Raw genomic sequence first — 11,628 nt, forward strand, 5'->3', positions numbered from 1 at the left:
AAATCTGTCTTGTGATGGCATATACCCTCCGATCTGGAATGATGGCGTAGCATAAGCAGATTTCTCATTCAGGAGTCTAGGAGAGATCAGTGACAACCCACATGGCAGATGTATTGTTTTGTACTTTTAACCTCTTAAAAGCTCTGCATGTAACCATAGCCTTAGGTCTTAAGGTGGAGGTCCACTCTGAAGTGTTCCCATCCAGGGTACGGCCTCTTGGTTTATAAAAAAAAAAAGTGCCTTTAGGACGCCTTAGTAAATCAGCGCAGTGTTAACAGCTCCTGCATTGTGCGTTTTATCTCGCATTGGAAACACTTAATAAGACAATAGGCTGAGATCCCTTCCATTCCAAGCCTTTTGTTTGTCACGGCTCATAAAACAAAGAGAGACTAAATCAGGGCCGTCGTGTTCATGTTTATCTTCCATTCTTTCTGCCCTCGGTAAAAATCAGATGTTTCCTTGGGCCCCGATAAAAATAACAAAGTGCAGTGTTTGCAAGGATATCGTTCAGTGTTCCTCAGCCCTTCTCCGGCTCTGTCTGTTAAGATTCCTTGAGTAATGCGAAAACAAGCCCTGAGTAATTTATATTATTTCATGGAATGTGCAGCTTGTACCCAAAGTAAACATTCTTTTCAAACAATCATTTATTAGTATGTTTCGTGCTAATTTGGGCTGAAATTCTGTCCCGGGTCCCATATCACAGGTGTTGTACACTCAGAAGATCAGCCAGTACAACATCCAACAACTAGACTTCCTCTGTCAGGGGGTAAGTACAGGGCCCGGGACAGGATGACCCAGTAAAAAGTTGGAATCCAAACATCGTAAAAAAAGAAAGTCAATAAAACGGAGGCTTAAAAAAAAAAAAAAAAATGAAACATTTTTACATTTTTGTATTTACAAGAGGACAGAGGGCACTCCTAATGCCATGGCAGCTTCAATCCTGCCAGAGGAAGAAGGCCAGGAACTTGTTCTCCTCCTCTGCCAAGTGAAGGGTGGCAGGATCTTCAGGCTGATGCTGTGAACCTGTAGACATTGGGAGACTTGTACACTCATTAGGAAAGTGGATGGGACCAGATGAAACTATAATTACAGGTATATGTAGGCCTCATGGAACCAACTAGTTGTGATTAGAACCTATGAATTAGAAGCTATGCCCTCACATTTACATACAGGAGAGAGGACCCGGTTTATAGTAAATTTCACTGCATGGAGAAGAGGACCAGTTGCTTCCTGAGGGAAGGAGAAGACCAGGAACTTGTTCTCCTTCTCTGTCAAGTGAAGGGTGGCAGGATTTTTGGCTGGTTCCCCATCTTTTTAGCTAACACTGTGGACTTTTTCCACTCATTAGAAAGGTGTATAGGACCAGATGGAACTAGAATCACAGATATATGTGGGCCTCATGGAACCAGCTAGTTGTGATTAGAACTTATCTCAGCAAACCTTTTAGCTATGCCCTCACTTTTACATACAGGAGGGTGGTCCCCGTTTATGCTAAATTTCACTGCATGGAGAAGAGGACCAGTTGCTTCCTGCAAGAGGAAAAAGACAAGGAACTTGTTTGCCTCTGACAAGAGAAGGTTGGCAGGATCTTTAGGCTGGTTCTCCATCTTGTTAACTAACACTGTGGAACTTGTCCACTCATTGGGAACAAGGATAGAACCAAATGGAACTAGAATCACGGCCTATGTGGGCTTCATAGAACTACCCACACTACCTCAACAACCCTTAGGCCTCTTTCACATGAATGTTACGGAATGCTTCACGATGCGTTCAGTGAAACTCGTGCGATTTTGGGATCATATTATTTCAGTTTTGTCTGCGATTGCGTTCAGTGGTTCAGTTGTTTCTCACACAGATGCTATCAATTTTGATGCGTGTTTCATGCGCGTGAAAAAAAACTGAAGAATTACAAACACCTCCTAGGAACCATCAGTGAAAAACGCTTTGCATCCGGATGAAATGCGTTTTTCATGGAATCCCCATTCACTTCTATGGGACCAGGGCTGTGTGAAAAACTCAGAATATAGAACATGCTGCCATTCTCATGTAATGCAGAGATGATGCGTGAAAAACAACGCTCATGTACATAGACACATAGAAATTAATGGGTCAGGATTCACTGCTGGTGCAATGTGTTCAATTCACGCATTGCACCCATACGGAAAACTTGCTTGTGTGAAAGGGGCCTTATACCTATGCCCTCACTTTTACATACAGGTCCCAATTTATGGTAAATTTCCCTACATGGAAAAGAGGACTAGTTGCTTTCTACAATAGACAGAAGACCAGGAAATTGTTCTCCTTCTCTGCCATGATCGGGCAGGATCGGCTGGTTCCTCATCTTGTTTCCTAAATCATTGTGAGACTTGTCCACTCATTAGGCGCATTTTCTGAATGATCGTATGACCAATTGTTTTCTAAGGCCTCTTTCACAATGGCGTTGCGGGAAAAGATGCGGGTGCGTTGCGGGAAAATGCACAGTTTTTCCGGCGCGAGTGCAAAGCGTTTAATGCGTTTTGCACGTGCGTGAGAAAAATCATCATGTTTGGTACCCAGACCCGAACCTGGACTTCTTCACAGAAGTTCAGGTTTGGTATCGGTTTTGTGTAGATTTTATTATTTTCCCTTATAACATGGTTATAAGGGAAAATAATATCATTCTTAATACAGAATGCTTAGTAAAATGTCCATTGAGGGGTTAAAAATAATAAACTAATTTAACTAACCCCATCCACTTGATCGCGTAGTGGATCTCCTGTTCTTTCTACTTTCTTCAGGACCTGGCTAAAGGCCCTTTGATGATGTCACTGCACTCATCACATGGTCCATCCCATGGCCCATGGCGATGGACCATGTGATGAGTGCAGTGACGTCACCATAGGTCCTTTTCATCAAAAAAGAAAGAAGACATGCCAGGCTGAGCGTTCAAGTGGATTAAGGTGAGTTGATTAATTGTTTTTAATTTTTTAACCCCTCCATCACTATTTTACTAAGCATTCTGTATAAAGAATGCTATTATTTTCCCTTATAACCATGTTATAAGGGAAAATAATAATGATCGGGTCCCTCTCCCGATTGTCTCCTAGCAACCATGCGTGAAAATCGCTCCGCATCCACACTTGCTTGCGGATGCTTGCAATTTTCACGCAGCCCCATTCACTTCTATGGGGCCTGCGTTGCGTGAACAACGCACAATATAGAGCTTGCTGCGATTTTCACGCAACGCACAAGTGATGCGTGAAAATCACCGCTCATGTACACAGCCCCATTAAAGTGAATGGGTCCGGATTCAGTGCGGGTACAATGCGTTCACCTCATGCATTGCACCCGCACGGAATTCTCGCCCGTGTGTAAAGGGCCTAAGATGCACAGCCATCTTTATAGTTGTGCCATTTTCTCTAGAGCTTTTGACATACATAAAGAAGATGATGTCCTTGATGCCCCCACCCCACAACCTGGTCTCTGGGCAGGATCACCAGTCTCTTGTTCTTCCACCCTTTCCATCCTTTGTAGGGGAATAGGTAGGTAGGACCTTCATGTAGAACCCCTACCTTGCATGGTAACATTGTGATACTGATGTCCACAGGAAGAACCACCTAGCTGGGATATGAACTAGGCCCAAACGATCCCAGCAATCTCTGCAACCTTCAATACCTGCCACTTTTTCTGCTGCTAGGCAAACACATAGAAGAGAGAGAGACAACTGATTTTGGTTTTAACCCCCATTCCCCTGTCCACAGATGGGCACTGCTATATTTTTCTGGGTACTTTTAGATATTATGATATATAGCAGATATGAAGGGTTATTACTGTAATATTTTTTAAAGATTATGAAGCTGGAGATCAGGTAAGAGGACCTAAGTGTTAATCCAGTCAAATACATTAGATGGATGTCAGTCGAAACAATTTTGGTTAGCCGGGACGACCATCTGATGCAGGGGTAGGCAACCTCCAGTACTCCAGCTGTTGTGAAACTACAACTCTACTCTTCTCAGAGCTCCCTTAGAAATGAATGGAGCATGCTGGGAATTGTAGTCTCACAAGTCACAACAGCTGGAGTGCTGAGGGTTGCTGAATCCTGATCTAATGCAACATTTGGGGCCTCACTAGAAGGAGCAGCCACCAGAGATCTCCGGATCTGGCATTGCCGGCTACTGCTGCCTGCAGCATTTTTTTTCCGGCCGACTCTCGCTATTCTCTGCCAGAACAGCCGAGTGTAAAATTAGCCTTATTCCCTGCTCTCCTTTTGTGGAAGAGGTCAGAAGAGACAGCTGTTGGATGGACGAGTGTAAAACCTATATTTTTTTTAAGCCCTTTCCAAAAAAAACGGACTCTTCACTGGACAACCCCTTTAAGGAACATCAGGATGAGCCCCTACTCCAGTGTCCGCCATAATCCCTCTTCTATCTGGTCCCGTGATAAATCCTGTCACAGTCCCTGCTGCACGTTCACCGTTATCGCAACACAATTCATAATCCACTTGCTGATCGACTCCATAAAATATTCTGTAACTGGTTAATCCACTCACTGATTGGATAACGGGAGTCAAAACGCTCAATGGCTAATCACTTCAAGTAATTAGGTCATTAAAGTGATTGGATAATGAAAGCAATAACAATGAATGGGAATTACAATGGGCAGACATAAGCCACTGGTCAGGACATGTTCGGCCTGGACCATCCCTTCATATTGTAGGTCCCCATGAAAGGCCGACGGGGGCGGTGGACCCTGTTATGGGACTCTAATCAGATCTTATCGCTATGGATCTGCAACCAGTATTAGCTGCTTTCTTCCAGGAACAGCTCCGAGCATTCGTATGGGTTGCGTTGAGTTTTACAGATCAGCTCCATTTGCAGGAATGAAGCTCAGCTGCAATACCATACATAACCTGTAGACAAGGGTGGCACTGTTTTGGGAAGAATGCAGCCATGTTTTTGTACTTGCAACCTCACTTTACAAGGAGTGATTTCAAATGAATAGGCGTCCATTAATTTCATTGGTGGTCCTCCAGGAAAGACAGCTGAACTTACCCTACGTCTCTGCGACCTGTAACGGGGAAGGCGGTCTACCGGAATCTACCAAAATATTGCATTGACTGGCTTAGTTCAGGCATGCTCTACCTGCGGCCCTCCAGCTGTTGCTAAACTACAACTCCCATCATTCCTGGGCAGCCTACAGCTATCAGCCTACAGAAGGGCATGGTGGGAGTTGTAGTTTTACAACAGCTGGAGGGCCGCAGGTTGAGCATCCCTGGCTTAGTTAACAGGGAAAGATCGAAATATGTAAAGAGGTTGTTCGGGAATCACACGGCTGCTTTTCTCAGCCCCGGTCACTTCACTTGGCCTGAGCTGCAATACCAAGCACAACCTGTAGACAAGTGTGGCGCTGTCTATGGATCAAAGTAGTCATGCATTTGTCTTATTCTGAACTCTACAAAAAAAAACATCAATATCACTTCAGCCGTGGACCGGGTCCAATCAGCTGCTTCAGGAAGCTGGGGGGCTCACCGGAGCTCTGGCCTCCCGGGCGCTTACTAAACACAGCGCGGTACATTGTGTAGCAGCTGTGCTTGGTATGGCAGCTCAGCCCCACTGACTTGGATGCGGCTAAGCTGCAACTAGGCCATGTGACCGATGTACTGTGACGTCACTGGCCTAGGAAGAGGCCGGGGCACTCACGGACCCCTAGGACCCCCTCTAATCTGATATGGATGACCTATCCTGAGGATATTAATTCTTGGATAACCCCTTTAATCATTTTGGCATGACTGATAACGTCATTATTCCTTGTCTCAAACTTAGGGGTTCAGGGAGCTGAGATTTAGGGGGCTGTTTGTTGGGATCTTTACACTGTTCTCGTTACTGGATTCTTTTTCTGACTGATAAAAAAAGCAGCTCTGCCCAGTCCAGTAGTCAGAAAGTAGATATTTTTGACCATGCAGAGCCGCTACTTCGGAAAAAAACAGCGTTGACCACAAAGTTCCCTGTGTCATAGGCCGGCTTGGAGAGAGATCAGCTCTACCAGTGTGAGGACCTCAATAAACCAGCAAACAAACAGCACATCATATCTCAGCTTCCTGTAGTGCGGCACACAATCAGGTTATGACTGCGGTCATCCCTAAATCTGTAGGTCATGAGGGTAGATAGACTTTTGGGTCCTTGTACTCTGGCAGATTTGTACATGCACTCGACTGTATCCGTTTTGCGGTCTGCAACTCGTGGATCTGCAAAATACTAATGTGGTGCGTGCATCGTCCGCATTTTTTTATGCACACCTATTGACTTCAATGGGTCTGTGGTCAGCATTTTGGGGAAACATTCAGATTTTGTGGAACAGACATACAGATGCGGAAAGCACACAGATGATAGATGTTCTTTCTATATCCGTATGGATACACTTGGCCGCAAAATGCGGACCGCAAAAAAAAAGCGGATGGAACATGGTCGGTATCCCTATTTTGCTGATCTGCAATTTGTGGACCGCAAAATACGTATAGTTGTGTGCCTGAGGCCTTAACGAGTGGCGATCAGTGATACAGCATGCCGATCAATGCTCGTTATCTGCCATTTTGGGACCTTTTTACTTGGGCCGATAATTAAGGAACGAACAGGACTCCTTCCCGATCCTTATATCACTCTGAATAAACACGCAGCCGACCACTCTAGACGTGATCACATGATTTATGTGGCGCCAAAAATGATCATTGCCGGTGGTACATTGTACTATGTAAACACAGGAAGTGCTGATGATAAATGCAGACTGCATGGGCATGAATGATCGTATTGACGATTGTTCGTCCCCGTACTCATAATGAATGCTGCATTTTAAGGGGTTTTCCCATCTGGACATTTATATCGATAGAATATGTCATAAATGTCCGATAGATGCAGGCCCCACTCCTGAGACCAGCTCAGATCTCAAGAACGGGACCCTGAGTACACTCCGTTCTGCACTCCAAGCACAGGCTTGCTATTTTCGTAAATCCCATAGTGGTGAATGGAGAGGATGCTGAGCATGCACAATTGTTTTTTGTGGGGCTCTGTTCTTGAGATAGGAGCAGGTCCTGTAGCACCTATCAGACATTGATATGTTGGAAATGTCCAGGTGGGATGACCGCTGCCGGTTGTTATGCCGTATCGGTGGTCGGTGCTCGTTAACGGAAAGAAATCTGACTGTATAAAAAGACCCTTGAATATGGCAATTATATTTAGTATGGGGATGAATGGCTGTCTTCCTTTGTCGGTGGAATCATCCGATCGTTGCTCGTTTGTCGGGTGATCGGCAGCACATTCCCAATCATCAGCCCGTGTAAAAGGAGCCTTACATCCAGTCATTTGGGCTTCAAAATGTGAGGGAACGAACAAGAAGTAACCTGCAAAATGGCGGGAGGTAGCTGCTCAACGTCAGAGATGAAAAAGCGCCTTCAAGATGTAGACACCTAAGGATGAGGCCCAAGGAACCTCTAAAGCTTGCAGTTGTGTCATCACCTTTTCAGCCATTAAAAGGTATCAGCCACTGAGGAATCTCAATTTTTCTCATCTTCGAGATGCAGGAATCCTCCGTGATTTTGACTACCGCACTGCCTGAAGCAATTATATTAACCACTAGCAGACCGCTCCGGCTGACGCTGCTCGTCGCTCCACTCCTCCAGTCTGCTATTACATCACCGCTTTCTGAATCAATCAGTGGTTAGGGACGGGTTATCCAGACCATCATGCCCCAAAAGGCCACCCGCATCGGTGTTAAAGAGGAAGTACAACTACAAGATCCATTCGATTTGGACTGAGACACGGCTATGTGTGCAAATGGAAAGCCTTCTTCTCGGCTGGGATCCCCAAGGTCACGTATGCAGAAGGGTTTTTCTTTTTTCTGATTTTAATAAATAAGAGATATACTTTGTGTTTCAATTATTCGCCACTTTCAGGATCTCTGCTTGCTGGCAGTAAATGGGAGCGTTTGCTTTTATCCAGAGACTGAAATCCAGGACAGGCCTAACTGGATCTCATAGCTGAGCGTTTGCTCCAGTTTAGACAGCCCTCTGTGCATACCTCCCAACTGTCCCGGATTTGGCAGGACAGTCCCAGATTTAAATGGTGGTCCCGGTATGGGGGAGGTATGTCCCACTCTTTGGCAGCTGTCCCTGCTTCAGCAGAGACAGCTGCCTGTCATGATGAAGCAGAGAGCCATCGGCTCCCAGCTACATCATACCTACCCCTCCTGCTGGCGCTCCACACTGCAGGTCTGTGCAGGGGGTGGGGCTGGCCGGCAGTCAGCCTCTGCTCCTCCTCCTACACAGACCAGAGCAGCCGATGTGTATCCTGCTGCTGCTGGGGAACGAGTATGTAAAGTTTTTTTTTTTTTTTACTTTCTGTGAAGGGGGCACACTCCTGGGCATATTTCTGTGAGGGGGCACAATCCTAAGCATATTACTGTCAGGGGGCACAACTGGGAATATTACTTTGAGGGGGCACAATCCTGGCCACATTACTGTAAGGGGCATTTTACTTTGAGGGGGCACAAATGAGCATATTCATTTTAGGGGGCTCAAACCTGGGCATATAACTGTGAGCGCGCGCACTCCTGGGCATATTACTTTGAGGGGGCACAACTGGGCATATTACTATGAGGGGACATATATCAGGGCACATAACTGGGCATATTACTGTGAGGGGGAACATATCTGGGAATCGCTACTTTGAGGGGGCACATATCAGGGCATATTACTGTGTGAGGGCACATATCAGGGCATAACTGCTGTGAGGAGGCACATATCTGGACATAACTGCTGTAAGAGGGCAACTATCTGGGCACATTATACATATACATATCTGGGCATCGCTACTGCGACATATCTGGGCATCGCTACTGCGAGGGGGCACATATCTGGGCATCGCTACTGTGAGGGGGCACATATCTGTCATAACTACTGTGAGGGGCACATATATGTCATAACTACTGTGAGGGGGCACATATCTGGGCATAATCTGTGAAGGGGGCACATATCAGGGCACATTATACATATACATATCTGGGCATCGCTACTGTGAGGAGGCACATATCTGGGCATCGCTACTGTGAGGGGGCACATATCTGGGCATAACTACTGTGAGGGGCACATATCTGTCATAACTACTGTGAGGGGGCACATATCTGTCATAACTACTGTGAGGGGCACAATGATGGAATAATTACTGTGTGGTGGCATAAATGGGGAATAATTACTATGTGGGGACTGGGTGGGATTAGGTGTTTAGTTAGGCTTTATGCAGAGGCGTGGCCTAGTGCGGAAATAATTTGCGCGACACACATAGTATCCCCCTTTCTTCTTTTCAAAAGTTGGGAAGCATACTCTGTGAGCTGAACAGTCTAGGCTCCAGGCTAATGACGTGTTTCCCTACACTGAGACATTGTAACAAACTATCAGCACAGAAGAGAGAAATATTCTACTCACTCTATTTAACTTCCGGAGGATTGTCTAGACTGCATAAAATGACAGCAATCCCTCGACTGTGCATACGGATATGTCCTTTTGGAGTTCCAGGCTCTGGATGTAAATGAGAATGTTTCTGTTCACTGACAGCAAACACAGAGCCTGAGCATGGTGAAACGCCAATGATTACTGGGAAGAAAGGACTGGGGCGCTGCTCCTGACTCTAATTGGAATAGCTGCCTTAGGGTAGGTTCACATCTGTGGCAGGTGAATCCGGTAGTCTGTTCCGGCAAAGTTACCGTATCCAGACCCTCTGCACATCGCCAGATCCTCAATTACTATAATGGGATCCAGTGGGCATCTGGCAGGTTTCTGACATAAATGTCGGCTTTCTCGATCAGAAAGCCGGCATTTATTCCGAAAACCCGCTGGATCCCATTGCAGTAAATGGGGATCGGTGTGCAGTGGTGTCTGGGTATGGCCTCATGCACACGACAGTATTTTTTCACGGTCCGCAAAACGGGGTTCCGTTGTTCCGTGATCCGTGTCCGTTTTTTCTTCCGTGTGTCTTCCGTGATTTTTGGAGGATCACCAGACATGAAGGAAACGGATCCGTCCTGACTTACAATGCAAATCAATGGAGACGGATCCGTTTGACGTTGACACAATATGGTGCAATTGCAAACGGATCCGTCCCCCATTGACTTTCAATGTAAAGTCAGGAGTCCCTATCAGAGTTTTCTCCAATCCAATGGTATATTTTAACTTGAAGCGTTCCCATCACCATGGGAACGCCTCTATGTTAGAATATACCATCGGATTTACATCGTGAAAACTCAGATCCGACAGTATATTCTAACACAGAGGCGTTCCCATAGTGATGGGGACACTTCAAGTTAGAATATACTAAGAACTGTGTACATAACTGCCCCCTGCTGCCTGGCAGCATCCGATCTCTTACAGGGGGCTGTGATCCGCACAATTAACCCCTCAGGTGCCTGAGGGGTTAATTGTGTGTATCATAGCCCCCTGTAAGAGATCAGACCCCCCTCCCTCCCCAGTTTTAAATTCATTGGTGGCCAGTGCGGCCCCCCCTCCCTCCCCAGTATTAAATTCATTGGTGACCAGTGCGGCCTCCCCTCTCCCCCCTAATTAAAATCACCCCCCCCCCCCATTGGTGGCAGCGGAGAGTTCCGATCGGAGTCCCAGTTTAATCGCTGGGGCTCCGATCGGTTACCATGGCAACCAGGACGCTACTGCAGTTCTGGCTGTCATGGTTACTTAGCAATTTTAGAAGCATTATACTGTACTTACCTGCGCTGTCTGTGACCGGCCAGGCGCTCCTCCTACTGGTAAGTTAAAGGTCTGTGTGGCGCATTGCTTATAGCACAGACCTATCACTTACCAGTTGGAGGAGCGCCCGGCCGGCCACAGACAGCGCAGGTAAGTATAATGCTTCTAAAATTGCTAAGTAAACATGGCAGCCAGAACTGCAGTAGCGTCCTGGTTGCCATGGTAACCGATCGAAGCCCCAGCGATTAAACTGGGACTCCGATCGGAACTCTCCGCTGCCACCAATGATGGGGGGGGGATGATTTTAATTAGGGGGGGGAGAGGGGGGCCGCACTGGCGACCAATGAATTTAATACAGGGGAGGGAGGGGGGGCCGCACTGGCCACCAATGAATTTAATACTGGGGAGGGAGGGGGGTCTGCCCCCTGCTGCCTGGCAGCACCCGACCTGAGGGGTTAATTGTGCGGATCACAGCCCTCCTGTAAGAGATCGGATGCTGCCAGGCAGCAGGGGGCAGTTATGTCCACAGTTCTTAGTATAGTCTAACTTGAAGCGTCCCCATCACCATGGGAACGCCTCTGTGTTAGAATATACTGTCGGGTCTGAGTTTTCACAATGTGAAAACTCAGATCTGAAAAGCTGTTAGGCCTCATGCACATGACCGTTGTGTGCATCCGTGTCCGTTGTTCCGTTTTCCGTGATTTTCTGCGGACCCATTGACTTTCAATGGGTCCGTTGAAAACTCGGAAAATGCACCGTTTGTCACCCGCGTCCGTGAACCGTGTTTCCTGTCCGTCCAAAAAATATGACCTGTCCTATTTTTTTGACGGACAACGGTTCGCGGACCCATTCAAGTCAATGGGTCTGTGAAAAAACACGGAGGCACACAAGATTCTCATCCGCGT

Source organism: Bufo gargarizans, chromosome 4 (genome assembly GCF_014858855.1).
Source record: "Bufo gargarizans isolate SCDJY-AF-19 chromosome 4, ASM1485885v1, whole genome shotgun sequence".
Lineage (NCBI taxonomy): Eukaryota > Metazoa > Chordata > Amphibia > Anura > Bufonidae > Bufo > Bufo gargarizans.